Raw genomic sequence first — 16,602 nt, 5'->3', positions numbered from 1 at the left:
CGATCAGAAAGGGCCAGGAAACTCCAGATGCGCAACCAGATTGTTTGGGACAGTCTGGCAGCCTCAAACAAGGACCAGGCTACTGCTATGGCCCTGAAGGAGGAGCAGAGACTTGCTAAAGATGTGGCTAAAATAGATGCTAAAGACACAGAGCGGCTGAAGCAAAAGAAGGATGAGAGAGCTGCAATGCATCAGTCAAATTCTGCTAGCAGACAGTTCATGATGGAGTTGAAAAAGCAGAGGGAACAAGATGAACGTCAGCTCTGTATGAACCAGCTGCAGATGGACAAAAACGCTGACGGGTTGTTCATGGAAGAAACCAAAGTGAAGGCTCAGAAAACCAAAGAGAACAACATCCAAGTGAGTAAATTCAATGCCAACATGGCAAGTCAGAAACAAGCCCACCTTCAGCAGCTGAAAAGGGAAGAACATGAAGCTGAAGCCAGGAATGCAGAACAGACTGCTATGGAGGAGAAACAATTCCAGCAGCGTGTGCAGCATGATCTTCACAAGGCTTCAGAGAAGCTACAGAACAAATGTGGAGAACTCCAGAATTTGCAGCTCAGCAATAAAAAGACTACCCACCTCCCACCCATTTCCAAAGAAAGATTAACTGTAAAGGGTCAGACTTGCCTCTCCTCTTCACCTGATGACTCTGAGGTTCAGGTGCCCTCTACAATTGCATCATATACTTGCCTCCCACCAATTTCCAAAGCAGTTAACAACCGAGGAGAACATCAAACATTTTTGCATGAGCTTCAACGGAATAGCGATCTCAGGGAATACAACAGCAAACTCCAAAGGAGGCATATTGACACGGAGAATGCAGAAATGCTAATTGAAAACAGGGAAAGACAGCAAGAAATGGTTGAACATGAAAACCGCAAGTATGAAAGTCAGATGCGGTATGGACAGAGAACTGAAGAAATGGTGCACCAAAGAAAGACTACACACCTCCCACCCATTTCCAAAGAAAGATTAACTGTAAAGGGTCAGACTTGCCTCTCCTCTTCACCTGATGACTCTGAGGTTCAGGTGCCCTCTACAATTGCATCATATACTCGCCTCCCACCAATTTCCAAAGCAGTTAACAACCCATTAACTGCTAAGGTTCCAGCTACAGGAGGGCGTTGTGAAAATTGTGCACTGACCAATGAGCGACTGCCCAGACATGGCAGGCCTAAGATTGAGAAAGAGCCACAGGGTGGCAAACCCCCCCCGGATCACAGATACTTATCTGCAGATACTTTTCAGCCAATGCCCAGACTTTGCAGGGGTACGGTTGAGACAGAGCCACAGGGTCGCAACCCCCGCATGTGTGGCAGGTGGAGTGTTGTTGTTTCTGTGGTTGCTTATTTAGGTGGGGGGTTTAAGCTTGTGTTATTTTCTGTTTGTTCTTCTTTTTTTTGGTGTTTGTTTGTATATTTGTTTATTTTGTTTTAATTAATGATTTAGTTGGTCAAGGGGGTGCTTGTAATTGTGTGGTCTGGTTTGTGTGGGTGAGTGTTGCGTGTGTGCGTTGTGTTTTAATAGTGGCCTTCTGTATCTTTCTGTTCGCCTGAGTGTCCCCTCTTTTGCATATGCGGTGTTATAATTTGGTTTGTTTCTTTTTTTTTTTTCAGGGCAGGAGCGGAGCGGCAGACGTCCCTGGTGGTGGTTCCCCCTTCACTCCTTATCGTTTGGCGTGGCACGTGGTGATTTGGGTTTGTAGTGGGTTTTTTTTGTGGTTTGGTCCCCTTTTCCCTTTGTCTTTATTCGTCTGCAAAACCTGCGCTAGCCTTGCCCCTTGTCGTTTTGTTGTACTTTGTTGCCGCCCTTAGCTTTGGTCATTATTTTGACACTCAGGCTACAGAGGATATAGTTGTGTATGATTTTAAGCATTGTTGTCATTATTAAATAAATATTGTTGTTGTCATTTGGATGTCCGTCATCTGTCCTTCCAGTGTGACAAACCTGTGTGACCTTATCGTAATAGACGTGCTGATTGAAGTTTACTTCCTGGGGTGCAATTCCTCAGGTGGCGTTGTCGGGCAACCTTCCTCCTGCCCCCCCCATTTGGCCACACATGGATCACACCTACTTATCTGCAGATACTTTTCAGCCACTGCCCAGACTTTGCAGGGGTACGGTTGAGACAGAGCCACAGGCCTAAGAAAACGAGGCAGCTGCAGGGTCACAACGTGGAGCAGCCCTCTGAACCTCGCTGTACTCGCTACAACATGAAACCTCACCCCCCCCCCCCCCCCCCCCCCTCTCCTGGGCTATAAATATGTAAGCAAGCAGAGGAACAAAATGAAATAAGATGACCAGTCAGACCAACTTATTTAATTCCTGTCCCATCTGCTCATTTAACCACTTTTGTTGTTTGCACCGGTTCCTTACAGTCAGGTTCTGATTCATTCCAGTTCTTTGTACGCTATAAAAAAAAAGCTGTGGATAGCAGATACTGTAAAAATCACATACTAATTTGTGATCAGACTGATATACAAACTTGCTGGGGGTTTTTTCCGCTTTTTTTTTTTCCTTCTGAAGGTTGGGTAGTGTTTAATTCATTTGATCCAAGTTTTTAGCATGTTCCTGTCGAGGGAATCACCAGTTAGCTGACTGTTTTTGCCTGAAACAGATGTGGATATGAGTGGAATTTGAGGATTTACTTCCCACCAAAACACCAACTTGTTAAGAGCTGCTTCACTGGAATGAAACCGAGTTGATTACCGATGTCATTACACACATTACATATGACACAGTGTACATAAATTTATTTTCTTTGTTCAGTCAGTAGTTTCAAGCCTCGTCCACAGTGTAGGTTAAACGATAAACAGAAATCAGTGACATAATTACAATGACCAGAGACTGTATACAAACTGACATCATTGAAATAAATCGGATTGGGATCTAACAGGAACTGAGTGTTTCTGTGACTTCCTGTAAAGACTGAAGGCCATTAGAAACCATCCGACTTTTAGCATTTTGTCTGGGCCCCCAGTGCTGCTGCTGCCTGTTCTTGAGTGCTTTCCAGGTGAGGCACAAATTTCAAACAAGCCTGTCATTTCCATTCAGAGCAGCAGGGCGGCAGTAGAAGCAGGAGTGAACATCGAGTTAAGTCTGTCTGATAAAATATGAACCTCTTATGATGATGATGATTAGTAGTAGTAGTAGCACGGACGTGGGGGGACACACAGGGGACATGTCCCCTGCACTTTTTCAAAAGGCCGTTTTGGTCCCCTGCCGCCCCTTACCGTCCAAAAACAATGTTACGCTATTCTATAGTAAACAGAGAGCCGTCAAGCACTAGGACCAAGCGGAAAACGGCCGCTCAAGCTGAAGCCTGTTTCCCTTAGTTTAGACCGCCCACAAGCTCCTCGATTGGCTCTGCCGTTTCTTGTGTGATTGGCCGTCCCTGCTGTCACTCCACCTTGTTGCTTGCACACCGATAAGATATAAGATAAAGAAGATATATGCATGTTGTTGTGTGTATCTTATTAATATACACTGGGTGTCCATCGGGCTCCATGTAGTAGTAGTGGGAGCAGCCATTTTGTGTGCTGACAATAATTGTGATTCATTAACACAGTATAGTTTTATTGGTTATCAATGAGTTGGTTCATTGGTAATGGGAGCAGCCATCTTAGATGATCAAGATGTAATCATGGAAAAGACTGCAAGTCAGTTGAGCAGCTGTGCACGTTACCATAGAAATACCCCCCCTTCTCTCCCCAGCCCCTCCCTTTCCTGTCAGCCAGTGAGGGTCACACTGAGAGAGCAGAGAAACCTCCCGGAAAAAAGAGGTAGGTAGAAAAAGGCCCTCGAACACATACTTCTTGCGACCAAACGAAAAGTCGCAAGGCAAAAATTCTTTCACCGTGAGCACCAGGTACTTGTGTACTAACATCATGCTGAATTTCATCTTTCCCGGTCAAAGGATATTTTCGTACAAGCAGGACAAATTTAACATGGGAGTCAATGAGAGGAGAGAGGCGCGCTCCCTGTGCTTGAGGAGCTCCTGACCAAAAAGCATTACTGATATGGCAATGAGTGGCACGACACACCCGGGACGAAAATCCCTGCGTTTTGATCTATAATTTGCGTATGTGCAATACACACTGCGGCCACAGCTGACCCTGTTCCAAAAATCAATTTAATATATGGTTCCCAGGTAGAGGACATATCAGATATCAAACTGATGAGAACAGATACTACACTTGATCTTAGCCAAAAGGCCGAGAAGCGTTAGCAGTTATCGGCCAAAGTGGGCGAGTTAGCGTCCTGACTGTGACTCTCACTCTCGGTTGAACATAACTCCTATTACTACAAATGAAATATCAACAGAAGTGGGTAGGGTGTTCTGCGACTAATCGGCACCAAAAAAGCTCACAAGATTCTAGACTTAAGTTACGGAGCATTTCTTTGGTAAATGCGGTTTGAGGCCATTTCTGGTCACGTGATGTGCTACTATTAAATAAGATATCAGCTATGAATGAGTGCGTTAAAATCCAGGTGATAGAATTCTTCATTTATTCAATTTAAATATACACTGCTCAAAAAAAATAAAGGGAACACTTAAACAACAGATAAGCTCCGGTTTAACTCTATTTAACGCTATTGTGTGGTCATACGCGGGACTCCAAAGAATTATAGTGAATTTTTTTTTTTATTGGGTTGTGTTTTCTGCTTATTTCACTCCTATCTTTCTTCCTCACACTCTTCTTTCTGAACAGTGAAGCGAAACCCCGAGCACGCGATCACGAATCGTAACAAAGGGGTACGTGGCGCCCAAAGGCTTTCGCTCATTGTTCTCTTCTGTGGGCACGTAAGCCACGTCACGTGGGTTATCACCACCTTGGTTCTGAATAATACGCCTGGCGTGCTTTTCTGTAGCCATGTTGGTTTTGCTGAGTCATCCCTCGCATGTTCATTTGCTGCTTTGTGTGCTGAGTCACCATTTGTGTGGTTGTTCACCATTTTGTGGCAGAGCTACAGTCAGTGACCGACCTCAGCTACGTACAAAAACATATACAAGAGATACACACAACACATTCAGCATAATAATACAAGAAACAATAATTGGAAATGTACAACATGCAGGCAGGAAAAAAGATAAGCACGCTTCATCAGAATTTGAGAGCAGAGGGAAAGCTTCTTAAGGCTCGTTGGCAGAAAATGCAAGAGCCAAAAACAATGGAGGTGCAGCCAATGAAAAAAAATTATGCGCTTACAGAGGAGGACTTTCGAGGAGGACTCAAAACAATTTCGCAGAAGCAAATCCATCAAATTTAGGTAGACTATGCTTGATAACTGAATATGCTTAAAGGAAAAAAAACCTACATCACTTTCCCTTAATGAATTTTCATTTATTTTATTTTATTTGTTTCAAAAAGGATTTTCAGCTCATTTGCAGCAGCCTTAGATTGCTTCTTAGTCAGGATGGTGACTCCTCTTCATAGCCCTGTATAAAGGGTGAAAATAAGATGCAGTTATTGAGTTTTTATTAATAAGTTATTAAAGTCGTTGACACAAACTAACGTTTGCTAGAAAAATGTTATCAACTTAAGTTGTCTGAAGTAATTAAATAATTGAGCTTGTGAACACATGAATACCGTATGATATATTTTAGCTCACCTTTAATAGGAACAGCGTTGCACTTAGTGGGAGCAGTGATGCTGCGCTTTAGACCGAAGCATGGCTGGCAGGTCAGGAGTGAGTTTGGTGGTTGAGATGCGAAGGACATCACGGAGGTGGCTGTCGGTCATTTTGGTTCTCAGTCTGCTTTTGTTCAGAGTTAACAGAGAAAACGTTTGCTCACAAATGTATGTTGAGCCGAACAGACTCATCATCCTTTTTGCGTGACGGCGCATCAGAGGAAACTTGATCGTTTCCAAGCGCTGGTAGAAGTCGGGGAGGGAGAGCAGCTGATGCTGATTCTTCAGAGAGTCATCACACTGCATTTCGATAAGCTCCAATTGCAGACTCTCTTCCACTTCTTCTGCATCCATCAGGAAGGGAGTTGAGAACAGCTTGATTTCTTTCTCAATGGCAGAGAAATCTTGGAAACGCTGACTGAATTGTGTCTTAAGAGATGTGACCACAGACACATATTTTTCTTTTTTTGCAGAAAGGTTGGCGTTTGGAAAACCACACTTAATTTCGGACAGCGTGGGGAAGTGCGCAACATTGAAATTACGCAGTTGTGTCTCAAAGAGACGGAGCTTCGCGCCGAATGCTTTCATGTGCGCGTAAAGCTGCGGCACAAGCTGGTCTTTGCCTTGCAGGCTCTTGTTCAGTGTGTTAAGATGACCAGTGAGATCAGAATCAGAATCAGAATCAGAATCAGCTTTATTTGCCAAGTATGTGTGACCATACAAGGAATTTGACTCCGGATTTTTCTCTGTCCTGTGCACCATACAAAATACAAAAAAGCAATAATAATAATAAAAAGAAGAATAAAATATTTACAAGAAAAAAAAAAAAAAAATATATATATAAAAAAAAAATATATATATATATATATAGATCAACTAGAAATGCCAGGTCTGCCAACCACAGAGGGTCACTTAGTTCACGGAGAGGCTTGTCCTTCTCTTTCAAAAACTGATCAATTTCCGATCTCATGGAATAAAACCGCTGCAGCACGGAGCCGCGGCTGAGCCAGCGCACATCACAATGGTAAATAACGTCCCCGTATTCAGCATCAACATCAGATAGGAAAGCTTGAAATTCTCTGTGATAGAGCCCCCGTGCCCGAATTATGTTCACAGTTTTCACAACTGTATTCATCACATCATCAAGCTGGACTGTCTTGGCACAGAGGGCTTCTTGGTGGATGATGCAGTGCATTTTAACGGCCTCACCTCCGCTGTCCCGTACCTTGGCGCACACCATTGAGGCCACTCCTTTGCGCTCGCCTGTCATTGCCGGAGCCCCGTCCGTTGTAACTCCACACAGTTTGTCCCATTTAAGATCCATTTTGTCAATTGCATCTGACACAGCTTCAAACATGTCCTTTCCCGTTGTTGTGCCCTTTAGACTCCTCAGATCAAGCAGCTCCTCCGTAACGCGAAAGTTATCATCCACTCCTCGCAGAAAAATCAGCAGCTGCGCGGTGTCTGTAGCATCGGTGCTCTCATCACATGCAATGGAATAAAAGTCAAAGGTACAAGCTTTATGTGACACTTGGTGTTCTATGTTAGCTGACAAATCTTCGATTCGCCGCACAACTGTGTTTCTGGACATGCTCACGTTGTTAAATTCCTGCATCTTTTCTGGGCACATCGTTTCTGCGACTGTGACGAGGCACTGTTTTATAAAGTCGCCATCTGAGAAAGGTTTCCCGTGCCGTGCTATGAGTTCAGCTACCTTGTAGCTTGCTAATGTCGCACTTTCTTTTCTTTTGTTAGCACGGAGAAAGCACTGCTGTTGAGCTAGCAGGCTAGCTGCCATCTGCTTAACTTTCTCTTCCCGCTCAGCACCAGTGTAGGACGTGTAGGTCTGATGCTTGGTTTCATAGTGTCTTCGTACATTATAGTCTTTCATGACTGCAACACTTTTATGGCAAATCAAACAGACACATTTCCTATTGACTTCCATGAAGAAATATTCATTTTCCCACCGTGTCTGAAATTTTCTGCACTCACTTGCTATCTTGCGTTTCTTTGGTTCTCCCATTTTGGTCACTCGCGGCAAAAGTTTTCTTTTATTCATTTTATTTAGGGGAAAACCTATATAGGATATAGGATATCCAACATTTTTGCATGAGCTTCAACGGAATAGCGATCTCAGGGAATACAACAGCAAACTCCAAAGGAGGCATACTGACACGGAGAATGCAGCAATGCTAATTGAAAACAGGGAAAGACAGCAAGAAATGGTTGAACATGAAAACCGCAAGTATGAAAGTCAGATGCGGAATAGTGATGTGTCGGTCGCGAACGTAACGGCTCTGGGAGCCGGCTCTTTGAAGTGAACGATGGGAGCCGGCTCCTGATTGGGGGAGCCGCTTTCTCTCTCTCTCTCTCTCTCTCTTTTTTTTTTTTTCTTGAAGCCGCACGTGATTGGTCAATATGCGTGGTGTTGTCGCCTCTGTGTCTGTGCTTCGTGCGCTCACTGCGCTGAGCAGAGGGGGGAGGGGCGGCAGTTACACACACAATAGCAGCACACGAACAGGACCGTCAGAAGAAGCCGAATCAGTCCCTCAAAGCTGAGGCACTTGGTGTTTCTGAATGCCAATCTTCATTAGACAGGTTATTTGGATGCTGATCTTTTTCTTTTTGTTTTACATTTTTTCATTTATATTTTGTTGTGTTGTGTTTTTCAGAGATTTTGTATTGATTAAAAGTTGAACTGTGAATAGTTAAAAGTTTGTTCAGTTTTAGTTTTTTTATTATTATTTATTGTAGCACTGAAGAGTAAATATTGTTAATTTATATTTTGTTGTGTTGCTTGTTTTTAAGGGATTTTGTATTGTTTGGCTTTAAATTTGTTTTGAATAAAAAAAGTTAAAAGTTTAAATTCCTTAAACCTATAATTTCATATTATTAGTAATATATTGATTAAAGCAACAAAAAAAAATCTGAAGAGCCGTTTGGGAGCCGAAAGAACCGGCTCTTTTTAGTGAGCCGAGCCGAAAGAGCCGGTTCTCTAAAAAGAGCCGGAATTCCCATCACTAATGCGGAATGGACAGAGCATTCAAGAAATGGTGCACCAAAGAAAGACCGAGCGATCAGAAAGGGCCAGGAAACTCCAGATGCGCAACCAGATTGTTTGGGACAGTCTGGCAGCCTCAAACAAGGACCAGGCTACTGCTATGGCCCTGAAGGAGGAGCAGAGACTTGCTAAAGATGTGGCTAAAATAGATGCTAAAGACACAGAGCGGCTGAAGCAAAAGAAGGATGAGAGAGCTGCAATGCATCAGTCAAATTCTGCTAGCAGACAGTTCATGATGGAGTTGAAAAAGCAGAGGGAACAAGATGAACGTCAGCTCTGTATGAACCAGCTGCAGATGGACAAAAACGCTGACGGGTTGTTCATGGAAGAAACCAAAGTGAAGGCTCAGAAAACCAAAGAGAACAACATCCAAGTGAGTAAATTCAATGCCAACATGGCAAGTCAGAAACAAGCCCACCTTCAGCAGCTGAAAAGGGAAGAACATGAAGCTGAAGCCAGGAATGCAGAACAGACTGCTATGGAGGAGAAACAATTCCAGCAGCGTGTGCAGCATGATCTTCACAAGGCTTCAGAGAAGCTACAGAACAAATGTGGAGAACTCCAGAATTTGCAGCTCAGCAATAAAAAGACTACCCACCTCCCACCCATTTCCAAAGAAAGATTAACTGTAAAGGGTCAGACTTGCCTCTCCTCTTCACCTGATGACTCTGAGGTTCAGGTGCCCTCTACAATTGCATCATATACTTGCCTCCCACCAATTTCCAAAGCAGTTAACAACCGAGGAGAACATCAAACATTTTTGCATGAGCTTCAACGGAATAGCGATCTCAGGGAATACAACAGCAAACTCCAAAGGAGGCATATTGACACGGAGAATGCAGAAATGCTAATTGAAAACAGGGAAAGACAGCAAGAAATGGTTGAACATGAAAACCGCAAGTATGAAAGTCAGATGCGGTATGGACAGAGAACTGAAGAAATGGTGCACCAAAGAAAGACTACACACCTCCCACCCATTTCCAAAGAAAGATTAACTGTAAAGGGTCAGACTTGCCTCTCCTCTTCACCTGATGACTCTGAGGTTCAGGTGCCCTCTACAATTGCATCATATACTCGCCTCCCACCAATTTCCAAAGCAGTTAACAACCCATTAACTGCTAAGGTTCCAGCTACAGGAGGGCGTTGTGAAAATTGTGCACTGACCAATGAGCGACTGCCCAGACATGGCAGGCCTAAGATTGAGAAAGAGCCACAGGGTGGCAAACCCCCCCCGGATCACAGATACTTATCTGCAGATACTTTTCAGCCAATGCCCAGACTTTGCAGGGGTACGGTTGAGACAGAGCCACAGGGTCGCAACCCCCGCATGTGTGGCAGGTGGAGTGTTGTTGTTTCTGTGGTTGCTTATTTAGGTGGGGGGTTTAAGCTTGTGTTATTCTCTGTTTGTTCTTCTTTTTTTTTGGTGTTTGTTTGTATATTTGTTTATTTTGTTTTAATTAATGATTTAGTTGGTCAAGGGGGTGCTTCTTATTGTGTGGTCTGGTTTGGGTGGGTGAGTGTTGCGTGTGTGCGTTGTGTTTTAATAGTGGCCTTCTGTATCTTTCTGTTCGCCTGAGTGTCCCCTCTTTTGCATATGCGGTGTTATAATTTGGTTTGTTTCTTTTTTTTTTTTCAGGGCAGGATCGGAGCGGCAGACGTCCCTGGTGGTGGTTTCCCCTTCACTCCTTATCGTTTGGCGTGGCACGTGGTGATTTGGGTTTGTAGTGGGTTTTTTTTGGGGTTTGGTCCCCTTTTCCCTTTCTTTATTTGTCTGCAAAACCTGCGCTAGCCTTGCCCCTTGTCGTTTTGTTGTACTTTGTTGCCGCCCTTAGCTTTGGTCATTATTTTGACACTCAGGCTACAGAGGATATAGTTGTGTATGATTTTAAGCATTGCTGTCATTATTAAATAAATATTGTCGTTGTCATTTGGATGTCCGTCATCTGTCCTTCCAGTGTGACAAACCTGTGTGACCTTATCGTAATAGACGTGCTGACTGGAGTTTACTTCCTGGGGTGCAATTCCTCAGGTGGCGTTGTCGGGCAACCTTCCTCCTGCCTCCCCATTTGGCCACACATGGATCACACCTACTTATCTGCAGATACTTTTCAGCCACTGCCCAGACTTTGCAGGGGTACGGTTGAGACAGAGCCACAGGCCTAAGAAAACGAGGCAGCTGCAGGGTCACAACGTGGAGCAGCCCTCTGAACCTCGCTGTACTCGCTACAACATGAAATCTCCCCCCCCCCCCCCTCTCCTGGGCTATAAATATGTAAGCAAGCAGAGGAACAAAATGAAATAAGATGACCAGTCAGACCAACTTATTTAATTCCTGTCCCATCTGCTCATTTAACCACTTTTGTTGTTTGCACCGGTTCCTTACAGTCAGGTTCTGATTCATTCCAGTTCTTTGTACGCTATAAAAAAAAAGCTGTGGATAGCAGATACTGTAAAAATCACATACTAATTTGTGATCAGACTGATATACAAACTTGCTGGGGGTTTTTTCCGCTTTTTTTTTTTCCTTCTGAAGGTTGGGTAGTGTTTAATTCATTTGATCCAAGTTTTTAGCATGTTCCTGTCGAGGGAATCACCAGTTAGCTGACTGTTTTTGCCTGAAACAGATGTGGATATGAGTGGAATTTGAGGATTTACTTCCCACCAAAACACCAACTTGTTAAGAGCTGCTTCACTGGAATGAAACCGAGTTGATTACCGATGTCATTACACACATTACATATGACACAGTGTACATAAATTTATTTTCTTTGTTCAGTCAGTAGTTTCAAGCCTCGTCCACAGTGTAGGTTAAACGATAAACAGAAATCAGTGACATAATTACAATGACCAGAGACTGTATACAAACTGACATCATTGAAATAAATCGGATTGGGATCTAACAGGAACTGAGTGTTTCTGTGACTTCCTGTAAAGACTGAAGGCCATTAGAAACCATCCGACTTTTAGCATTTTGTCTGGGCCCCCAGTGCTGCTGCTGCCTGTTCTTGAGTGCTTTCCAGGTGAGGCACAAATTTCAAACAAGCCTGTCATTTCCATTCAGAGCAGCAGGGCGGCAGTAGAAGCAGGAGTGAACATCGAGTTAAGTCTGTCTGATAAAATATGAACCTCTTATGATGATGATGATTAGTAGTAGTAGTAGCACGGACGTGGGGGGACACACAGGGGACATGTCCCCTGCACTTTTTCAAAAGGCCGTTTTGGTCCCCTGCCGCCCCTTACCGTCCAAAAACAATGTTACGCTATTCTATAGTAAACAGAGAGCCGTCAAGCACTAGGACCAAGCGGAAAACGGCCGCTCAAGCTGAAGCCTGTTTCCCTTAGTTTAGACCGCCCACAAGCTCCTCGATTGGCTCTGCCGTTTCTTGTGTGATTGGCCGTCCCTGCTGTCACTCCACCTTGTTGCTTGCACACCGATAAGATATAAGATAAAGAAGATATATGCATGTTGTTGTGTGTATCTTATTAATATACACTGGGTGTCCATCGGGCTCCATGTAGTAGTAGTGGGAGCAGCCATTTTGTGTGCTGACAATAATTGTGATTCATTAACACAGTATAGTTTTATTGGTTATCAATGAGTTGGTTCATTGGTAATGGGAGCAGCCATCTTAGATGATCAAGATGTAATCATGGAAAAGACTGCAAGTCAGTTGAGCAGCTGTGCACGTTACCATAGAAATACCCCCCCTTCTCTCCCCAGCCCCTCCCTTTCCTGTCAGCCAGTGAGGGTCACACTGAGAGAGCAGAGAAACCTCCCGGAAAAAAGAGGTAGGTAGAAAAAGGCCCTCGAACACATACTTCTTGCGACCAAACGAAAAGTCGCAAGGCAAAAATTCTTTCACCGTGAGCACCAGGTACTTGTGTACTAACATCATGCTGAATTTCATCTTTCCCGGTCAAAGGATATTTTCGTACAAGCAGGACAAATTTAACATGGGAGTCAATGAGAGGAGAGAGGCGCGCTCCCTGTGCTTGAGGAGCTCCTGACCAAAAAGCATTACTGATATGGCAATGAGTGGCACGACACACCCGGGACGAAAATCCCTGCGTTTTGATCTATAATTTGCGTATGTGCAATACACACTGCGGCCACAGCTGACCCTGTTCCAAAAATCAATTTAATATATGGTTCCCAGGTAGAGGACATATCAGATATCAAACTGATGAGAACAGATACTACACTTGATCTTAGCCAAAAGGCCGAGAAGCGTTAGCAGTTATCGGCCAAAGTGGGCGAGTTAGCGTCCTGACTGTGACTCTCACTCTCGGTTGAACATAACTCCTATTACTACAAATGAAATATCAACAGAAGTGGGTAGGGTGTTCTGCGACTAATCGGCACCAAAAAAGCTCACAAGATTCTAGACTTAAGTTACGGAGCATTTCTTTGGTAAATGCGGTTTGAGGCCATTTCTGGTCACGTGATGTGCTACTATTAAATAAGATATCAGCTATGAATGAGTGCGTTAAAATCCAGGTGATAGAATTCTTCATTTATTCAATTTAAATATACACTGCTCAAAAAAATAAAGGGAACACTTAAACAACAGATAAGCTCCGGTTTAACTCTATTTAACGCTATTGTGTGGTCATACGCGGGACTCCAAAGAATTATAGTGAATTTTTTTTTTTATTGGGTTGTGTTTTCTGCTTATTTCACTCCTATCTTTCTTCCTCACACTCTTCTTTCTGAACAGTGAAGCGAAACCCCGAGCACGCGATCACGAATCGTAACAAAGGGGTACGTGGCGCCCAAAGGCTTTCGCTCATTGTTCTCTTCTGTGGGCACGTAAGCCACGTCACGTGGGTTATCACCACCTTGGTTCTGAATAATACGCCTGGCGTGCTTTTCTGTAGCCATGTTGGTTTTGCTGAGTCATCCCTCGCATGTTCATTTGCTGCTTTGTGTGCTGAGTCACCATTTGTGTGGTTGTTCACCATTTTGTGGCAGAGCTACAGTCAGTGACCGACCTCAGCTACGTACAAAAACATATACAAGAGATACACACAACACATTCAGCATAATAATACAAGAAACAATAATTGGAAATGTACAACATGCAGGCAGGAAAAAAGATAAGCACGCTTCATCAGAATTTGAGAGCAGAGGGAAAGCTTGTTAAGGCTCGTTGGCAGAAAATGCAAGAGCCAAAAACAATGGAGGTGCAGCCAATGAAAAAAAATTATGTGCTTACAGAGGAGGACTTTCGAGGAGGACTCAAAACAATTTCGCAGAAGCAAATCCATCAAATTTAGGTAGACTATGCTTGATAACTGAATATGCTTAAAGGAAAAAAAACCTACATCACTTTCCCTTAATGAATTTTCATTTATTTTATTTTATTTGTTTCAAAAAGGATTTTCAGCTCATTTGCAGCAGCCTTAGATTGCTTCTTAGTCAGGATGGTGACTCCTCTTCATAGCCCTGTATAAAGGGTGAAAATAAGATGCAGTTATTGAGTTTTTATTAATAAGTTATTAAAGTCGTTGACACAAACTAACGTTTGCTAGAAAAATGTTATCAACTTAAGTTGTCTGAAGTAATTAAATAATTGAGCTTGTGAACACATGAATACCGTATGATATATTTTAGCTCACCTTTAATAGGAACAGCGTTGCACTTAGTGGGAGCAGTGATGCTGCGCTTTAGACCGAAGCATGGCTGGCAGGTCAGGAGTGAGTTTGGTGGTTGAGATGCGAAGGACATCACGGAGGTGGCTGTCGGTCATTTTGGTTCTCAGTCTGCTTTTGTTCAGAGTTAACAGAGAAAACGTTTGCTCACAAATGTATGTTGAGCCGAACAGACTCATCATCCTTTTTGCGTGACGGCGCATCAGAGGAAACTTGATCGTTTCCAAGCGCTGGTAGAAGTCGGGGAGGGAGAGCAGCTGATGCTGATTCTTCAGAGAGTCATCACACTGCATTTCGATAAGCTCCAATTGCAGACTCTCTTCCACTTCTTCTGCATCCATCAGGAAGGGAGTTGAGAACAGCTTGATTTCTTTCTCAATGGCAGAGAAATCTTGGAAACGCTGACTGAATTGTGTCTTAAGAGATGTGACCACAGACACATATTTTTCTTTTTTTGCAGAAAGGTTGGCGTTTGGAAAACCACACTTAATTTCGGACAGCGTGGGGAAGTGCGCAACATTGAAATTACGCAGTTGTGTCTCAAAGAGACGGAGCTTCGCGCCGAATGCTTTCATGTGCGCGTAAAGCTGCGGCACAAGCTGGTCTTTGCCTTGCAGGCTCTTGTTCAGTGTGTTAAGATGACCAGTGAGATCAGAATCAGAATCAGAATCAGAATCAGCTTTATTTGCCAAGTATGTGTGACCATACAAGGAATTTGACTCCGGATTTTTCTCTGTCCTGTGCACCATACAAAATACAAAAAAGCAATAATAATAATAAAAAGAAGAATAAAATATTTACAAGAAAAAAAAAAAAAAAATATATATATAAAAAAAAAATATATATATATATATATAGATCAACTAGAAATGCCAGGTCTGCCAACCACAGAGGGTCACTTAGTTCACGGAGAGGCTTGTCCTTCTCTTTCAAAAACTGATCAATTTCCGATCTCATGGAATAAAACCGCTGCAGCACGGAGCCGCGGCTGAGCCAGCGCACATCACAATGGTAAATAACGTCCCCGTATTCAGCATCAACATCAGATAGGAAAGCTTGAAATTCTCTGTGATAGAGCCCCCGTGCCCGAATTATGTTCACAGTTTTCACAACTGTATTCATCACATCATCAAGCTGGACTGTCTTGGCACAGAGGGCTTCTTGGTGGATGATGCAGTGCATTTTAACGGCCTCACCTCCGCTGTCCCGTACCTTGGCGCACACCATTGAGGCCACTCCTTTGCGCTCGCCTGTCATTGCCGGAGCCCCGTCCGTTGTAACTCCACACAGTTTGTCCCATTTAAGATCCATTTTGTCAATTGCATCTGACACAGCTTCAAACATGTCCTTTCCCGTTGTTGTGCCCTTTAGACTCCTCAGATCAAGCAGCTCCTCCGTAACGCGAAAGTTATCATCCACTCCTCGCAGAAAAATCAGCAGCTGCGCGGTGTCTGTAGCATCGGTGCTCTCATCACATGCAATGGAATAAAAGTCAAAGGTACAAGCTTTATGTGACACTTGGTGTTCTATGTTAGCTGACAAATCTTCGATTCGCCGCACAACTGTGTTTCTGGACATGCTCACGTTGTTAAATTCCTGCATCTTTTCTGGGCACATCGTTTCTGCGACTGTGACGAGGCACTGTTTTATAAAGTCGCCATCTGAGAAAGGTTTCCCGTGCCGTGCTATGAGTTCAGCTACCTTGTAGCTTGCTAATGTCGCACTTTCTTTTCTTTTGTTAGCACGGAGAAAGCACTGCTGTTGAGCTAGCAGGCTAGCTGCCATCTGCTTAACTTTCTCTTCCCGCTCAGCACCAGTGTAGGACGTGTAGGTCTGATGCTTGGTTTCATAGTGTCTTCGTACATTATAGTCTTTCATGACTGCAACACTTTCATGGCAAATCAAACAGACACATTTCCTATTGACTTCCATGAAGAAATATTCATTTTCCCACCGTGTCTGAAATTTTCTGCACTCACTTGCTATCTTGCGTTTCTTTGGTTCTCCCATTTTGGTCACTCGCGGCAAAAGTTTTCTTTTATTCATTTTATTTAGGGGAAAACCTATATAGGATATAGGATATCCAACATTTTTGCATGAGCTTCAACGGAATAGCGATCTCAGGGAATACAACAGCAAACTCCAAAGGAGGCATACTGACACGGAGAATGCAGCAATGCTAATTGAAAACAGGGAAAGACAGCAAGAAATGGTTGAACATGAAAACCACAAGTATGAAAGTCAGATGCG

At 43.5% G+C, this 16,602-nt stretch overlaps 2 pseudogenes; both read right to left on the bottom strand.

Annotated features, from left to right (window-relative positions):
* Positions 1-4,071: 4,071 nt before the first annotated feature.
* Positions 4,072-4,232, bottom strand: LOC124058608 (annotated as a pseudogene).
* An 8,540-nt stretch (positions 4,233-12,772) lies between these two features.
* Positions 12,773-12,933, bottom strand: LOC124058607 (annotated as a pseudogene).
* Between the last annotated feature and the right edge of the window lie 3,669 nt (positions 12,934-16,602).

This window comes from Scatophagus argus, chromosome 4, assembly GCF_020382885.2.
Source record: "Scatophagus argus isolate fScaArg1 chromosome 4, fScaArg1.pri, whole genome shotgun sequence".
In the NCBI taxonomy this organism is placed as follows: Eukaryota; Metazoa; Chordata; class Actinopteri; family Scatophagidae; genus Scatophagus; species Scatophagus argus.
This window is presented reverse-complemented; position numbering and strand designations above follow the sequence as displayed.